The sequence below is a fragment of the Cydia strobilella genome, chromosome Z (assembly GCF_947568885.1).
Source record: "Cydia strobilella chromosome Z, ilCydStro3.1, whole genome shotgun sequence".
In the NCBI taxonomy this organism is placed as follows: Eukaryota; Metazoa; Arthropoda; class Insecta; order Lepidoptera; family Tortricidae; genus Cydia; species Cydia strobilella.
In genome coordinates, this window is record NC_086068.1 from 34,356,138 (window position 1) to 34,375,766 (window position 19,629).

General features: G+C 39.7%; 2 protein-coding genes across 2 annotated transcripts in view; both read left to right on the top strand.

Moving 5' to 3' along the window:
* LOC134754273 (exonuclease 3'-5' domain-containing protein 2) overlaps positions 1–19,629 on the top strand; it is a 446,643-nt gene that overhangs the window by 101,958 nt on the left and 325,056 nt on the right. The gene's annotated exons all lie outside the window — the stretch shown is intronic.
* LOC134754181 (anoctamin-1-like) overlaps positions 1–19,629 on the top strand; it is a 131,162-nt gene that overhangs the window by 1,230 nt on the left and 110,303 nt on the right. The window lies entirely within an intron of this gene.

The following is a 19,629-nucleotide window of genomic DNA, read 5'->3' on the forward strand; positions in this document are numbered from 1 at the left end:
TACTAGGCAACTCATCGCATGTTTAAAGTGGGTAGCAAAAAACTTTAACTCAAACAGGTCTATCCCCACGTTTCCACCTAGTCTTGATGGGCCGTGCGGCTTGCCGCCATTGCTCATTTTTTATTCTTGCGAGGCAACAAACGCACGAAAAATCATAATTTTGTCTCAAAGTCGTTTAAAATGCCTATACGTAGTGCAGACATTATACGATTTATACGAGAATACGAGAGAAGAAACTGGAGCAAAATCGCCGAGTGATAATAGATTCTTCAGATCCTGAAGAAAAATCAGGTACTTACTTAAGTGTAACTATTTTAACTATTTTTGTAAAAAAACTTACACTTTGTGATCAAATACTTTTACTTACTACCGCGCGGGCCGTGAGTCCACGACTGGTAACTATAAACCTGGGGGGCGGTCTAGAGTCGTCACGAAGATAGAACTTGCTAAGGTTGGCCGTGAGTCAACACGATAGCAATGCATAACACAATTTAAGAGCCCGTAGTCGATTTGAAAACGCGCGAAGATACGACTTTTACACAGTAACCGAACGCAGGCCGCTGCTTGAAATAACGCGACCGCCTAAACAATATTGATACTTTCACAACATTATGCGTCACTTTATAACTTTAATTAGGTTAAAATAAAACTTTCGGTAAATTTGATATAATCGTTTATTACTCTTAACAATTTACCTATGTATTCATATAATACATACAAATTATATAGCATGATGATAATGATTTGCACTAAGGCAATATCTTATATATATATAATCATCTTACTCGCGTTATCCCAGCCTTTTTGCCACGGCTCATGGAAGTCTGCTGGGGTCCGCTTGGCAACTAATCCCAAGAATTGGCGTAGGCACTAGTTTTTACGAAAGCGACTGCGATCTGACTTTCCAACGTTCCAACCCAGAGGGGAAACTAGCCTTTTGTTGAAATTTGGTATACAGATAGTTTGAATCCCGGGGAAGGACAGAATACTTTTTATTCAAGAACTCACCCTTTAAGGGGGTGGAAATTTGTATGGGGAATCAATAAACGCTGAACCGATTAAGATGAAATGAGGTATGGACATAGTTTGAGTCCTGGGGAAGGACATAGGATAGGTTTTACCCCAGAAACGGTGGGCAGGGGGGGGGGGGGTAATGGAAATTTGTATGGGATCCAATAAAACCGATTTGGATGGAATTTGATATTATGGAGATAGTCTTAATCGTTGGGAAGGGTGATAATAATTTTTATTTCCAAAGTCATCCTCTTCTCTTCTCCACTCTTCTAACACTCGCTCAACGTGTGGTTGGTTGTACGATGAATACTGCTCAAGACCTGGAACACCTGGAGTGCTTCTGGGTGCAAAGGGTCAGGGGTAACACTCGCTCAACGTGCCGCTGGTAGAGTATGATGGGGAAAACTCAAGACCTGGAACACCTGAAGTGCTGCTGGGTGCAAAGGGTCAGGGGTAACACTCGCTCAACATGCCGCTGGTAGTGTGTAGTGTACGATGGATACAGCTCAAGACCTGGAACACCTGGAATGCTTCTGGGTGCAAAGAGTCAGGGGTAACACTCGCTCAACGTGCTGCTGGTAGTGTATGATAGGGAAAGCTCCAGACGTGGAACACCTGGAGTGCTGCTGGGTACAAAGGGTCAGGGGTAACGGGTAACACTCGCTCAACGTGCCGCTGGTAGTGTATGATGGGGAAAGCTCCAGATCTGAAACACCTGGAGTGCTGCTGAGTGCAAAGGGTCAAGGGCAAAGGGTGGGTAACACTCGCTCAACGTGTTGTGGGTAGTGTATGACGGAGACAGCTCAAAACCTGGAACACCTGGAGTGCTGCTGGACGCATCGGATCAGGGGTAAAACTCTTTTAATCTGAAGTTGGTAGAGTATGCTGTAGGCAGGTTAAGTTCTTCAAGACCTGGAACACCTGGAGGGCTGCCAGATGAAGCAGGCACCTGACCAGAGCTACCACACGTTTAACATGCAGTAGGTACTGGGGGTTAAAAGGGGGTGGAAGTTCTGATAACAATAAATGAACCTGAGTTCCACTAGGTACAGCCAGGGTTCAGCATCAGCTCTATCTTGGGTACTGCTCTCCCAAGTGTTCATCAAGACGTGTCGGAGGACCAAAACAGCGTGTGCCTATGTTGCACGAAACCTGAGTTCCACTAGGTACAGCCAGGGTTCAGCATCAGCTCCATCTTGGGTACTGCTCTCCTAATTGCTCATCAAGACGTGTCGAATAACCAAAACAGCGTGTGCCTATGTTGCACGAAACCTGATTTCCACTAGGTACAGCCAGGGTTCAGCATCAGCTCCATCTTGGGTACTGCTCTCCTAATTGCTCATCAAGACGTGTCGGAAGACCAAAACAGCGTGTGCCTATGTTGCACCAAACCTGCGTTCCACTAGGTACAGCCAGGGTTCAGCATCAGCTCCATCTTGGGTACTGCTCTCCTAATTGCTCATCAAGACGTGTCGAATAACCAAAACAGCGTGTGCCTATGTTGCACGAAACCTGATTTCCACTAGGTACAGCCAGGGTTCAGCATCAGCTCCATCTTGGGTACTGCTCTCCTAATTGCTCATCAAGACGTGTCGGAAGACCAAAACAGCGTGTGCCTATGTTGCACCAAACCTGCGTTCCACTAGGTACAGCCAGGGTTCAGCATCAGCTCCATCTTGGGTACTGCTCTCCTAATTGCTCATCAAGACGTGTCGAATAACCAAAACAGCGTGTGCCTATGTTGCACGAAACCTGATTTCCACTAGGTACAGCCAGGGTTCAGCATCAGCTCCATCTTGGGTACTGCTCTCCTAATTGCTCATCAAGACGTGTCGGAAGACCAAAACAGCGTGTGCCTATGTTGCACCAAACCTGCGTTCCATTAGGTACAGCCAGGGTTCAGCATCAGCTCTATCTTGGGTACTGCTCTCCCAAGTGCTCATCAAGACGTGTCGGAAGACCAAAACAGCGTGTGCCTATGTTGCACGAAACCTGATTTCCACTAGGTACAGCCAGGGTTCAGCATCAGCTCCATCTTGGGTACTGCTCTCCTAATAGCTCATCAAGACAGACCAAAACAGCGTTTGCCTATGTTGCACTAAACCTGCGTTCCACTAGGTACAGCCAGGGTTCAGCATCAGCTCAGCTCTATGTATACTAAAACCTTCTCCAGAATGTAACAAACACTTCTAAAAACCGCATCAAGATCGGTTTAGCCAAATGCGAGATAATCGCGAACAAACATACATACATATACGTACAAACATACGGGTCAAACTGAGAACCTCCTTTTTTTTGAAGGCGTAATAAACAAGTACTTACAACCCAAGGATTAAAGTTTCTGGTCGCAGTTTACACGCACACAGTACAGCCAAACACGCTTTCATTTCCTCGAACTCTAAGTCATATAACAACAATGTAATCTGATAAACCTAGAGTACAGAATATGTGTTATACAAATTTACCATTTTTAGCAGTCCAAACTTTACGAAATTTACAAATAAGAGCATCAAAGTCAGTGCTTTACACGCGTTTATCTAAACGTCCATCAGAAAAAAATTCATTACTAATTTAGTAAGCCTTTTTTCAAAAAAATGATCTGATAAACCTAGAGATAAGAAGTCGTGCTAATAGAAACCAGTACTTGTTATTTCAATTAGGTAACAAAAGGTGTACAATTTCACAGAAGAAATCTATCAACTTTACATTTTTGCGACTAAAATCGTAACCGGGCTCTTAATAAATCTATAACGGTTCTCGATCAAAACCACGTACATTTTAAAACACCAAGTTCAAGTTTTTCTATGTAATGTGCAATAAAGAATCTTTATCTTTTAAGTTCTTGTTCAAATATACTTTATTCATGTAGGCCTATTGTGTAATCTAAAACCTTACGGGTTTTATTTTGAAAAACATTCGAAGTCTACCCTCGAATTAAAAATATTTCTTTTCAATTTTTTCACCTCAAGAGGAGGCATGCGATATTGAAACAGCTCACCAGCGCTCCGCGGTTCATTTTTGATTTGTGCGTGGTGGTCCACACGTCGGTCTAGCTGCCGAGATGTTCGGCACAAGACTACATTGCCTTTTAAAATAACGATTTTTGGTTGGTACTATAGTGTAAGCTGTGGGATTATTCGTTACGTATTCGTTGTGCAATATAAAATATATTTGTTATTAAAATTGTTCATCATCCTGGAGGTTAGTCGAGAACTAACACGAAGGAATAAATCGTCCTGGGGGTTGGTCGTGAACCAACATGAAGGAATTAATCATCCTGGGGGTTGGTCGTGAACCAACACGAAGGAATAAATCATCCTGGGGGTTGGTCGTGAACCAACACGAAGGTAAGTCTGTTCGTACTTCGAACACCGATTGCGCCCGGGGGTTGGTCGTGAACCTACCAAAGGTTTAATTAAGATCGGACAGCGCGCAACAAAACTATTATATCGCGATATTATCACCGAAATTCGGGAGAGCACATGTGCTTACGTACCTGACAAATCCAGACTGGTTTTGTAGGGGTACCCTCGAGATAGTTCACTAAAACTAACTTTCACTAATCACTGCTAGTTCACTAACACTAAGTTTCACTGTTCATTGGTAATTCACTAATACTATTCAATTGACTGTTACAAGGTCCTTACGCTCTATCATATATATTTATACTAAAACTATTATCATTCATCGTCTACAAGTCTTGGTTTGAATCTTCAGTCATCAGACTCTGACAGACTCTCATAGGCATCTATGGCTAATCTCTTGGCTTCCATGTTTTGTGGTGATGAAGGTGATCTTGTTCGTTTGTTGGTTGGCGGTATGCGTTGTTGGCCCTGGTTAAACGTATAATCCTGAGGCCCAGAAACCCCTATGATATCAGCCCACTGTGAGGCTGGTGGAGTAGCATTTACTTTTACATTAATATCCTCATCACTATCTTCACATGTTTTATTCGCCTCCGTGTCCTGTAAAACTTTACGACCAGTATCTTCCGATGTATTCTGGCGGATATCTCTCTCCTCTCCCCCATGACCTTGTATCTGATTAATATGTCTTTTCATCAGCTTCCCGTTCCATCTTATTATATACCTACAAATGCCTTGTCTCTTTTCTATGACTCCTTTCAACCAGCGTGATCCTGAACTGTAATTCCGGAAATATACTGTCTGTCCCGTTTGAAATGAACGTACTTCAGTGTTTTCATTCTCCTCGCATACTTCCACTTTCTCTTGATTCTTAAAAGTGAGAGGATTTAAGTGGTCAAACTTTGTTCTGAAACGTCTATTATTCAAAAGTTCAGCCGGTGATTTGTCGCTAGTACTATTTGGTGTAGTACGCAACCCATAAAGTATTGTAGGTAATTTAACGTGCCATGGGAGTGTCGACTGTTTCCTCAATTTATTTTTAACTGTTTGAACCGTCCTCTCGGCCTGTCCATTTGACGCCGGATGGTAAGGTGGTGTCAACACTTGTCTTATCCCATTTGTTGATAGGAATTCTTTAAACTGATCTGAAATAAAACTTCTGCCATTATCACTGACCAAGGTGTCTGGTAATGTCAACGAGCTCATATCCGGAATAATCTTAACTTCAGGCCATTTTGAATAAGCATCGATCAGTATAAGAAATGTTTTACCTTGAAATGGGCCCGCATAATCAACATGCAAACGTGACCAAGCCTTCTCCGGTCCTATCCACTTATGGCTCACTTGGGAAGGCATATTCCTGTTTTCAGCACAGGTTTCGCATCTTTTAACCAAATTGTCAATTTCTTTGTCTATAAATAAAATAAATAAATAAAATAAAATTCATTTATTGCAGACTAAAAGGTCCATACATGGTTAGCAAACATTACAATCTTATTACTAGTGTTAGTAGCGCATAAAAACTAAAACTAAAAACTAGACGGCGAGTGCATGCAGCCCCTGCCAACGGTTGAGCATGGGGCCATTTTCGCGCTCCATGAACACGCCCAGAATGCTGTTGGGGCTGCCGCGCAGGCGACGCATCAGTGAAGCGCACCTCTTGCGCATTATCGCCGCAAAGCTGTCAACTTGTGCCTCCGCAAACATACCAGAGGCACTACAAAATCGCGGCAACCCCATCAACACCCGGAACGCGTTATAGCCTTATGAACCGATTTTGCATGTACAACCAGCCTTAAAGTTTGTAGTCTATGATTGTTCATTATTTTAGTATGTGGGTATTTTTGCACTTTGTAATTTTTCCTCAGTCACCCGTTGACCACGAACGCTGTAAAGGGTTCGAAACGTCGGGATGTATTATAAATTCAATATACGCGATATAATCCGTTTTCATAGTTTTATTTAACAAAACATGTTAATTTTCACTAAAAATGACAAAAACTGTCAAACTGTCAATTTTGACAGTTTTGACAGATGTGTCAAACTACATTTTCCATCCCATGACTAATGTTGAAGGTCCTATCAAAATTGGACAAGCCGTTTCGATCTGGGATCCAAAATTGTCATTTTTGACAGATAGTATAAATCTACACTTAACAATGTTACTTGGTTCCCTGAAAATGACAAAAACTGTCAATCTGTCAAATTTTACTGATATGTCAACCAAACCTTAGTTCCACTAGGTACTGCCAGGGTTCAGCATCAGCTCCATCATGGGTACTGCTCTCCTAAGTGCTCATCAAGACGAGTCGGATGACTAAAACAGCGTGTGCCTATGTTGCACCAAACCTTAGATCCACTAGGTACTGCCAGGGTTCAGCATCAGCTTTATCATGGGTACTGCTCTCCTAAGTGCTCATCAAGACGAGTCGGATGACTAAAACAGCGTGTGCCTATGTTGCACCAATCCTAAGTTCTACTAGGTACTGCCACGGTTCAGCATCAGCTCTATCATGAGTACTGCTCTCCCAAGTTGCTCATTAAGACGAGTCGAATGACCAAAACAGTGTGCGCCTATGTTGCACCAAACCTAAGTTCCAGTAGGTACTGCCAGGGTTCATAAGGAGGATGAGTAATACATACTCAAAACTTATACAAGTTCAGTCTTAGTTATATCGGAGCATCGTTTATAATGGCGTAAGCGCCATCGACAATAAGGTCCCTTTTTATAAGAAATACCACATTTTATTCTGTTTTTAGTATTTGTTGTTATAGCGGCAACAGAAATACATCTGTGAAACTTTCAACTGTCTAGCTATCACGGTTCATGAGATACAGCCTGGTGACAGAATTCACCCATTATTATTTTATCCCCACTTAATTCGATACTCGGACGCAAATTACAGTGGCCAGCTGGCGAGAGAGTGCCCTCAGTACTGAGCACTCGGCCGAAAGCACTCTCGCCACTGTAGGTATATTTATTTATTATTATTGGGGCGTTGTGGGCCAAACAGTGATCTATTGTGACGGCCCTTTAAAGCTCATTACTAATGCCCGTTGAATCCAGAAAATTCCAGATTCTTTGGGCCGTAATGTTCTGTACCTCATAGGGTTGCAGTACGTGCCGCCCTAAGTAGGTACTTCTTTTTGACATTAGTGGTCCACAGGAACAGAGAATGTGCATTGCAGTCTCCTCTGACTCCTGGCAAAACCTGCATGTCGGATCTTGTATCTTTCCTATTTGAAACATGTGTTTGTTCAACTTGCAGTGTCCAGTCAGTATTCTAGTCACCGCGCAGGTTTTGTGCCTTTTGAGCCCTAGAAGCTCCTTAGCAACTTTGCTGTTGAATCCTTTGATTAGAGCTTTCGAGTGTTTTTGTCCTTTGACGAACTTCCACCAATCGATTGCTCTCGTTTTTTCTAAGTTGCTGAGCAGAGAATATGCATCCCGTTTTGTGGTTCCACAGAACGGTTCTGGGCCGACCAGGGTTGTGTCTGCGCCCTTTCTAGCAAGTTCGTCCGCTTCTTCGTTTCCGTTAATGTCGGAGTCCCTGGTACCCATCTAAGTATGACTTTGTTGGAGTTAGCCAGTGCATTTAGGTTTTTTTTACAGTTCTGGACTAGTTTTGAGTTTGACTCAAGTGAATCTAGTGCCAGCAGAGCAGCCTGGCTGTCTGAGTTGATGTAGATATGTTGGTGTCTTAGGTTTTTATCCAGGTTGATCTCCGCACATTTGTTGATGGCGAAGACTTCTGCCTGGAAGATTGAGGCCTGTGTGCCCATGCTGACGCTAGCTCTGAGCTTAAGTCTTTCACCTTAGATCCCACATCCTACATCATTGCTTTTCTTGGAACCATCTGTGTACCAAATATGGCTTCCCTCCTCAACGTACATTTGGCCGTTGGTCCACTTGTCTCTAGGAGGTATTTCTACTGTGAACAGTTTGATAAATTGACATTCTGTGTGCGTGTCATCAGTGGGCATGCTAAGGGTTTTATTTGCAAAAACCCAGGCCTTCAGTTTGGTTAGTGCTTGAGAGCGTCATTTTGGCCTGTTTAGCGTGCATATTCTGTAGACGCACTGCTTGGCCTCCTTTTGCACCTGCAAGTGGAGTGGTAAAATGTCCAGCAGTGCATCGAGGGCCACTACCGGTGTCGAGGAGAAGGCGCCTGTTACTGTTAAAAAAGCCATGCGTTGCAGGCTGTTTAGAGTATCTATTGCCGTCTTTTGGCTGGTTTTGTTACACCAGACTGCGGAGGCGTAGGTTATAATGGGCCTCACTACCGCTGTGTATAACCACATAGCAATTTTGGGTCTTATACCCCATCTTGCTTCTGCCATTCGACAGCATGACCACATGGCCATTTTCGCTGTAGGTATATACTCGGTACGTGTGAACAAGGCAAAAGTGTACACTAAGCGACCACTCGGCCGAAGGCACTCTCCGTCTCTCGCCACTGTACTCGGTACAAGGTACTAGGTACTAGGTGATCAAGGCATGTCAGACATCGATGCTGCTTTCGTAAGTTCAGGGGCAGTTCATACCGGTCAGCCATCGTTGAATGGTTGATAAGGTCAATGAACTCATGTTAATTGTTTCCATCTGATGCTAATAAAAATGTAGGTAAGTAAAATATTGATCAATTTTGTTTACAAGGTGTGGCAGACATGTACACGGCGGTGAAGTAATTGTAGTAATTACTTGCGGGTAGTTCGGTCGCTTTACGGTTTTGACATGCAAATCCCCCGTGATGGCCGTGAGCCTATTACTCACGATAAGTGTGCCGTTAAACAGTAATGCTGGAGCACAATATTCTTGTTTCGACTGCATGCCGTTGCCGGTCATGTAACTCGGGCACCGCCAAATACATTTATTTAATTATGGTTGGAGAGCCGGCAGTAAAGTTTCGAACCAACGTGATACCGCGATGAGATGCACAATGGTTTCCCATAAAAGTGATGCTAAGTCCGAATTTGATAGTCTGCCACGGCGGAACTTGCCGAAAGTACAAAAAAGATAGCCACTTCCGGTGCGAAAAAGGAGGGGTCATTTAACCCATCTGATACCGCAATAATAGCTATGGCATCAGTTAGAAATTTACTGGTAGATACAGAAAAGCGAAATCTGCCAGTATGATTCCTGCCGGAAGTGCTTGGCATACGCTCTCAAAGGTGACCATCGGGACCCCTAAATTAACCCATCTGATACCAGCATGAAACCAATTCCAGTCGGTAGATATGAACCTTCTCTTCAGGAATATATAAGTCTGCCAGGGCGTTTTCTGCCGAAACACCTTGACATACGAGATTATGTAAGCAACATCCGTGGAACCCGTATTTTGGAATTGTACAGATTACAGACATTTTAATTATTGCAGGCTTATGATTTATTACCTAATGCTTATATTTGTTTATTTTTATGTCATTAATAACATATATTTCAAATTTATTAATATACACAATATAAGTTGGGCATTAATTTAATACCTGCTTACGGCTTTGTACTTATTTGTTTGCCTTATAAAGGTGCTAACAAATTAGCTACCGATATCTCTACAGTTGATAGTACTCGGCTCCTGAAGTATAGGTAAGTATGAAACATTATAGGTTTTATTGTAAAAAAACTCTGTTAATGAGATAATTAAATGAGACCTCATTGAACAGATTCTAAAACCTCTTTTAAATATAAAACTTAACTGGCCACTTCACGTTGATAAATCAAATGACACGTTGACAATGATATTTAAGACAAACAAGCAGTTAAATACATGATAATTATTTTTTAGATAGAATTATAGTTTATTTATTTTGTTCGGTAAATAAAATAAAAATTATGAGAAATTTTCTTAATTTCTATTAAAAGTTAATTGTTTTAGTGTAAAGTACCATTTCGTAAAATTTCTGTAGCTAATTTGTTAGCACCTTATATATAAATAATAAAATAATTTCAAATTACAATATCCTTTATTTACCAAAATGAACAAAATTATTATTATTACATACTTATTGTAAACGGGTGTGAAAAGACAGGATTTTCAACGTCAAGGACGATTTTTACCAATAATCCAAATATGAACATTTTACATCATTTTTTGAGTCCCTTGTTAGTCTTTCAATTGTGATGCCTCAGGAATAAATATATGTTTTCATCACACAAATATATGCCCTTATCGGAATCCGAACCCAAGACACAGCTTTACAGACAGTAAGTAGGCCAGACTGGTCTTCAATAGATTAGTTATCTCAATTTGTAGAGTTATAAAACAACACCCTGAATGTTAAACTACGTAATTTTTGCGTCAACATCAAGAAATGTAGGGGAGAGGTGGGCATGACGGGATACTTAATGTTTCAAGTCCAATAAAACTGAAAATGCTATTCTTTTTAAGTTTTTGTTATTTTTATTTTTATATTTGGTAATCAACACTTACTAGGAACTCTAGTTAGATAATTAAATTAAAAATAAATTAAAATGGCCAAAGGTGCCTTGCCCCCTAGGTATGGTAAGATGGGGAATCCCTACGGAACAAGATAAGAATGATTCATAGAAATATTATATTTAGGGCCTAAACAAAACTTCAATTTTTGGCTATTGGAACCATCGTCTGATAACTTCTCACGAACTGTTTTACTTTTATTTCTTAAGTCGTCTAAAGGGACATACAATGTGTTTACAGCTAACATGAACCCCATCTTCCCTTTATAACAGCATCCACCGCTTTTTTCTTGGCCTCTAACCACTCTCCTCTATTTGACTTTCTTTTATACTTTTTCACCGTTCTACAAGAGAAGAATAAATAAATTCAAATCCGTAATTCTCCATCAGTTTATCACTTTAAAACTACGGCCGTCAAGATGTACCCCATCTTACCCCATGTGCCTAATGAAATTCGAAAGTTTTTTGTAAAAAAAAACCGTACTTGAAACCAAACAAGTCCTTAGCTGTTGGCGTGATTGCTGGGCCATAGGAATAAATTAACAGTATATATGTGCTGGTGATAATAAGGAAACAAACGCAAACCAAATAAAACACAAAAACCGGCCAAGTGCGAGTCGGACTCGCTCACGTAAGGTTCCGTACCATAATACCATTACGCAAAAAACGGCAAAAAAGTCACGTTTGTTGTATGGGAACCCCACTTAAATATTTATTTTATTATGTTTTTAGAGTCATTTATTCATCAATTGTGCATTACAGGTAATGAATATAGGTGTTATAAATAAATAAATAAAATAAAAAAATAAAAATTATTTATTTTCAGACAGTTACAGTCCATAGTTGTTAGTATTAACTTACAGGCTATGTTATGTTACAGAACAGTACCTACACTACCTACACTAAATTACACACATGAAACTACACACAAATTATTGTGGCCGATCTATCGAACTGCATGTTTGTGAACATGCAATTCGATATACCGTCCCAAAACAACCGAATCTAACCTGTTGGCTATCATTTCCAGGATCCCGTTGGAGCTCCCACGTATACGGTGTACCACTGATGCTATATTTTTCCGCATAATGGCATAAAAATCATCTACGTGCGCGTCCGCAAACATGCCAGAGGCACTACAGTATCGCGGGAGCCTCACTAGGGCCCTGAAAATGTTGTTATACTGGACCCTCAGAGAGTCAAAGGACTTCTGCTTAAAATTAGCCCACAGGCCGCCAGTGTAAAAACATTGGCAATACGCTCGGAATAAAGTAATTTTGACCTCCGTGCTACACTTAGCGAACCTGTGCGCCAACATACCGCCACGAACCGACAACGCCCTCCTCTCTCTCTCCATGTCCATGTCATCTTTTAAATCCTCTGTCACTATGTGACCTAGGTACTTGAATTGGTTAACACGGTTTAAAGCAGTACCGTTTAACATAATAGGAGGCACATTTGCCGGACCCTTATTTCTACCTTTAATTACCATAAATTCGCTTTTATTTTCATTATACTTTAAACCAGAGATGGGCAAAATGTAATCGACTAACGATTAACGATTAAGATTACAAGAATTAATTGCGACTGACGATTGAAAACGACGATTGATCAATCTTAGTTGTATAGAGTGCAACTAATTTAGTTGCAACTAAATTAGTTGCCGATTGATTTCGGACAACTAAATTTTGTAATCGACTAATTAGTTAGACTATTTTCTCGCGACTAATGTTAGAAGCAAATTGAATAGAATACCTCGGTATGGCTATGTTGACAGACTGATTAGGACATCTTAACGGATGTTTAAAAATAAAATAGTCATGTATTACTTACGATATTTTGACCGTTTCTAAGGAGTGAGATCTGTTCTCACTATTATTTTATTATTATTATTATTATTTGTAATGCAGGCAGGCAGTTTAAACAACTGATAATGCCTGTATCCAGAGTCATAAACCAAGTTCTCAGTGTTGAGTAGAATTTGCTTTGTGCTTATCTAATTTATTCTTAAACTCATTGACACTTTGGGCCGCTACTACATCCCCTGGGAGTTTGTTCCAAGCGTTGACCACTCTGTTGCTAAAGAAGTGTCTATGAGGATTATTGTAGGACCTGTGAGACACCAGCTTATACTGATGACCTCTCAGACGGTTGTTACTATTGCGTTCTAGCATCTTATGGAAATCTTTAAGGTCGTAGTGTTGGGTTAGTATTTTGTATGTCTCAATCAGATCTAGATTTTGCTACTAAAGTAAGTAAGTTTAATGACCACACGTTGAAAACAAAATAGACCGCGTAGATAATAAACAACATGCAGATGTGTCATTCAATAGAACGTGTTATTTTTAGAAGATGCGTCGGCACTTGCACCAAAATGCAACAAACAACTTCCAGTTCCAGGTAAGTAGGATTATCCCATTGTTTTGTCACCGCGTGACACTAAAAAGAGTTTTACTATTGTCAGAGACAGCAAAATATTGATAGTTTCTATGTGTAAGATTTACTCTGTATCGTATAATTCAAAGTATTAATAATGCACCAACCTACTTTATTGTTTGCGATTTGTAAACAATGCAGTTTTTCGCTATTTGTCGTTATTACCAATATATCGTTATAATAATATTATGGCATTATTTGCATTGTCATTCAAGCATTTCTAATTAAACATGTATACATAATTTTAGCTCAATCGGATGAAGATATCTGCTTCAAAATAAGTCGCAAAATTCTACCCAAACTAACATAGTTACAACATACGAGTACCTCCGTATGTTACATACATACGTACTTGTAGTTACATATTGCAAGATAAAAAATGCAAAAACGGGCGACTACGTAGTTTTAATATAGATTTAATCGTGAAATTTAGTCGATTGAAACTAAAACTAATTTAGTTGTTAGTCGAACATTCTCACAACTAATTTAATCGCAACTAAATTAATCGCGATTAAAAAATGACGATTGATATGTTTAATCGATTGATTAGTTAACTAAAAGATTAATCGATTAATGCCCATCTCTGCTTTAAACCATGTTGGACCGCATAATCTTGACACACTTCCAATAATTTGCGTATACCAGCCACCGACGGACTCAGCAACGCCATGTCATCTGCGTAACTGATATTATTAACACTTGTGTTATCGATTCTACATCCGACATGCATGCTGCTGAGTCTGCCGATCAGCAGACGATTATAAACAATTAGTTATAGTTTGTTGTTATAGCGGCAACAGAAATACATCATCTGTGAAAATTTCATCTGTCTAGCTATCACGGTTGATGAGATACAGCCTGGTGACAGACGGACAGACAGACAGACAGCGGAGTCTTAGTTATAGGGTCCCGTTTTTACCCTTTGGGTACGGAACCCTAAAAATAACAAGGAATATGGCAAAAACAGTTTTTTTGCAAATAAATAATTAACGACACCATTTGTCTAGCCGGTCACTGTGCGAACTGATTGTCATGATGGCGACGCATCGTCATGCACTAACGGGATTCTGATGGTTGGTCAGTCGTGTCGCCATATAAAGCCGCTACCCTGTCTTACTCGTCTTGCCCCTCTCTCCCATATATAAGATAGTGATTAGATACACCAAATAGGTGAAAAAACGCCTCAAGCGTAAAAGAAACCACCAAAAATCATTTTATGTCGCATTACAAGCCTGATTTAGCTATGAATAGCCCCCCACCACTAATACCCCCTTATTCGTAAAACTACGAGCCTGACTTAGTTAAATTATGTTTTATCCTTTTCTTACAAATACATAAGTCAAAATGACAGACAAAGACAAACGATTCATATAGCTAATTCAATGACTATCAAACGTATTAATAACATTATTTAATTTATTTTAACTTAATTTATTGTAAATATATGTTATTAATAACGTAATAATATACAAATATAAGCATAGAGTAATAAATGAATAAGCCTGCAGTATTTGAAATGTCCGTAATATGTACAATTCCAAAAATACGGGTACCACGGATGTTGCGCCACAAAATCTCGTATGTCAAGGTGTTTAGGCAGGAAACGCCCTGGCAGACTTATATATTCCTGAAGAGAAGGTTCATATCTACCGACTGGAATTGGTTTCATGCTGGTATCAGATGGGTTAATTTTGGGGTCCTGATGGTCACCTTTGAGAGCGTATGCCAAGCACTTCCGGCAGGAATCATACTGGCAGATTTCGCGTTTCTGTATTTACCAGTAAATTTCTAACTGATGCCATAGCTATTACTGCAGTATCAGATGGGTTAAATGACCCCCCCTTTTTCGCACCGGAAGTGGCTATCTTTTTTGTACTTTCGGCAGGTTCCGCCGTGGCAGACTATCAAATTCGGACTTAGCATCACTTTTATGGGAAACCATTGTGCATCTCATCGCGGTATCACGTTGGTTCGAAACTTTACTGCCGGCTCTTCTACCATTAGTGTTATTTTCCAGTTCGTGTTTCAGTAATAATGCAGAATTGCAGATACAAATATCCTTTTGCATTCTGTTTTTGCACCGTGCATGGTTTTGGAACTGTGCTGTACCCAAAATAAAGATAAACTACTGTTATTTTCTGTGAATGCGGTATAATTACCATACCTGAATTTAGAACTGTACACAGGCAGTGCAGATGAGCAAGCGCACATAACAGCTATGATCACTTAACAAACATACATGAGTCAGTCTTTATAACGAAAGAAGTGCCAAGGTCACTAGATCGTTCCTCTTCACACACTGCTGATATTTGTGAAGTGAAATCAATTATAATCTTCTATCTATCTTATATATATATTATATATATATATTATATATATATGTCGACGCGCAGGTGATATAATTAGTAAATTCAAATAATGGTCGCTTATATGACGTACTTGCGATTTATCATAAAAGCTTGTAAGCGATGTGGATAATAAAGATCAATTAAGTACAATTACTTCAGGTGCCCTGTAAACGGGACATGTGCGAGTCCGAGCTTTGTTATTACGGTTTGATACAAAAACTCGAAGGCGCCGGCGTCTTCTGCGCGACTCCATTAAGACGTCCAACAAATAGAGTGTGAACTTGATACCACTTGATTTGGCGGCAATTGGCGCACTTAAAATGCCGATTGGATGTGTTCTCACGGGTCGTGTTTGGTCATTAATTATGTTAGTGGTTTTTTCGTGGTGAAGTTTATCCTATGAGGCGCCAAACCAGGCAAGCCGATGAAGGGATGACATTCTATTCTGCGACTGAGCGCATAAAACACGCATCCGTGAGACTACATCTCGCCCAGTAGTCCTAACTTAGTATTTAACTCCTTTCGGAATACGCATTATGTTGTTGAGTGATCTCGCGTTATACCTAGTTTCGCGTTAAATACCTACGCCTTAAGATGTATTATCTAGTGCATCTAGCTATTCCTGAATAACCTAATACCTAAAACACACTCCGATATCAGATCGTGGGATCGTAACGTGAAGGGTTCGCGAGGTTTTTGCCTAAAGAGGTTGTGAACGTTGTTATTTATTTTGGGATATCGTGAAATTATGGACTGAAAGGTGAATACATAATTCAATTTGTGCAAAAACTTGCAAAGAAGGTGAAACGGGTGGTTTCCTGTAAATCCTGTCTGGAGTTTGGACGTCGAACCTGAATCTGATCAGTTCGTTCCTTTATGTTTGATACCTATGATTTACTATTGTTAATTTGCCCACATGAGATGATCCATAAAAAGTTGATTGCTCTGGTTTGTTGGTTTAATTTTAAATTAAACCGAGATAATTCTTGAGTGTTTATTATGAAATTGAATTGAGGATTTTGTCACTATATAGTTAAAGAATATTGTGGCGTTTGTCCGATGGTGACATGGTATGTAGCCTGTTTGCAGAATTTGTAATGGTTTTCCAAGACAATAAGTCGATGTTTTTATTTGATGATAAATGGATCATATCTATGAGTGAACTTAAAATTAAAATTGAGATGCTTTGCGATAGAAATTTGAGATAGTAATCGAAGAGTAATCAACTTACGTCATTTATTTCACTATAATAATAAATAAGGGCTCAAGAGACCGCTGTTTGGCGATAAGTCCGCCTGCTGTTAGTACCGGTTTCTTTTTGTGCTCGATTCTGTACCAGTTTTTTATAGTGTACCTACGGTGAAGCATGTTATTGTTTTTATTATAAACTCGTAGATGGGCTAACACTAACACGATTGAGATACTTAATTTGAGATTCTCGATTAGCTACCAATATTTATCTATTCCTATTAGTCTATTCCTAGACTAGAGTTTCAAAGAGGGGTTTAAAGTGTTTTAACCGAGTATTTTCAAATGTACACATTATCGTTATTTTTATTACGTGTGCAATCGGTTTTTAATAATAGTAGTGGTATACACCCACTAGGAAAGCTAAAAGAAGCTTTGAAGTTGGTTTCTTGTTTAATTCGCTGATTTAAAATACAATGCTTACTTTTGGGCGAATAATGAAATAACACGAAAATTGTAAAGAGACATTTCGTAACAAACTAACGAATTATTTAGTTGTGTCATTTCAACTGACGGATATTGGTTGAAAATTGATTTTGAGAGGAACAAGAACTTACATGATTTTGTAATGAATGTTTTGACTGAGTAAAACACTTATTTCATCATTAATTAGTATGGGCTTTAAACTGCAGTTATTTATAATGATTGAAATTGGGATCGTTAAGGGGAAATTTAGTCAATTATTAAGTGTTTGACCGGTGTTTTGGTTTTGATATACCCGAATTATAAGTTAAATCAGAAAGAATGCTAAGATCAATGAACATGATGCAAGAGCAATGAATTTTTTAATACAGTTGCTCAAAAAGTGCTACTTTTCGTGGCTGTTTAGCGTGCGGAAAGTTGGTTATCGCGAACTAGTGCTTTTTACTTTTCCAATTTTTTTTAAATTTTTACTTCGTCTAATTCATGACTACTTATTGATGAGTGTTAATATTAGTTTCCTTTAAACGTCGTAATCAACATAAAAACCTGTTAATGTAAGAATACGAAAAATATGCATATTTCATATTTTATTTTTTACCTCTTCATCATTATTTTTTAAATCACATTTAGAAACGGGTCTATCGCGAATTTATTTTGTTACCTTTATTTAATATGTGTTCAAACCGCGAGTTTTAAATGTTATACGTTTATTTTTTAATGTTGAAAAACCGTTCTTAATACTGCCGTAAAGGCTGCTTGACCACACGCCTGCCATGTATCATTCAAACAGTATTAGATTGCACTAAACTCAAGTAGTCCATCTTTTCTTTTGTTATAAACGCCGGGGTGGGTGAACGCCATGCGCCTCAAGTGGACGTGGCGTGCGGCGGGTGAACCAGACCACGCACATCTTCGGGCAACACCGGCTTCCGACTTCCGACACGTCGGCATCTTACCGTAGTACAAATCATTATTTGGGGGGGACCGGGGGGGGGGGGGGGGACGTGCACACAGGCGCACTTCTCACTCACTACATACAAAATCAAATCTGTAATGACGACACAAATACGTAGAAAGTGACAAACCGTAAAAGACAAAAATCACGCACACCTCGATCTCTTTAGGTATTGTGTACGGACATAGAGTAACTTATACTAGAGCGGTACTGTCATAGTAAATTTTGTAACCCCAGTAAATTCACTGCCATCTGTCGACACACTTTAAAACTAAAAATAATTATTTATAAAAATAAGATAAAATGAATTTAAATATGGATAAATGTTTTTTTTTATTTGCATTAATTATTTGTATGATTTTGACCCATGTTCTTTCACTGATATGCGTTAAAATTATAAATAACAAACGAAACCGTCAACGCCCTCTATACGAGTGTAGGCCGAAACTAGTGGCGCCCTCTGATCGAGAATCGAATTTTCGTGATTTTCGAGGCACGTTTTTTCCTTAGACTGTATCCATCTATTACGGAGTTATATCTATCTTTGGTACGGATGAGTCGCAACACGCACCGTGCTTGTTGGGTGCATGCACAGTTGAGGTGTACCTCGGCAGAGGGGAAATAGTGCGAATGCCGACTCCATGCCGTGTTGCTCGAAGACGCACATATATTTATCAAGATAGCATTCAGACGTCGTCGGTCGCGTCAGTACCTCAAGTACCTGGTCAAGCAGCCCGCAGCCTTACAGGGGCTGTTGTTCACTCTGCCAACGCCAAGTTTTTCTAAGGCAAGCCCAACGCTACTAGCTTCTCGCTATCGTCGCCGAGCGTACAGCTGCTTAAAGGATGAAAGCATTTTGTCGCACATGGACGTGATCGTGGTAAAGTTCTCTCAGAAATACAACTAGCAGGAGTACCTCCTCTGTGCCACCTAGGACCTGGATAAGATGAAGAAGTGGTAGACGGTGGATTTCATCATCAAAATTTCACCACCCTAAAACCTCCCAACTATAGTCCAAAGCTCTCAACTGTGGTCCAGAATTACCTGTATTTTTTTCGTTCAGGTGTGTCTTTTACTGTACTTTTTGTAGTTCTAAACTTCTAAGGCAAGGTATGTTTATAAATGGAAGAAAAAACTCGGAGTAAACCAAAAGGAACATTGGTATGATACTTAATTTCCTTTTGAACTTGTGGCCCATAGTTGCAGTATTGGACTATATTTGGGAAGTTCTACGGCACATATATATTTTTTTTTGAGTTAGAAGCATGTTTTAGCAGTACTTATGTCCATGCACGGTAAAAAATCATGTGTTTTCGATTATTTAGGTATCCTTGCCTCCCGCTTGAACCACATATGAGATAACACCCTTGTAACAGCCCTAATTAAGGGAATTTATCAAATTGC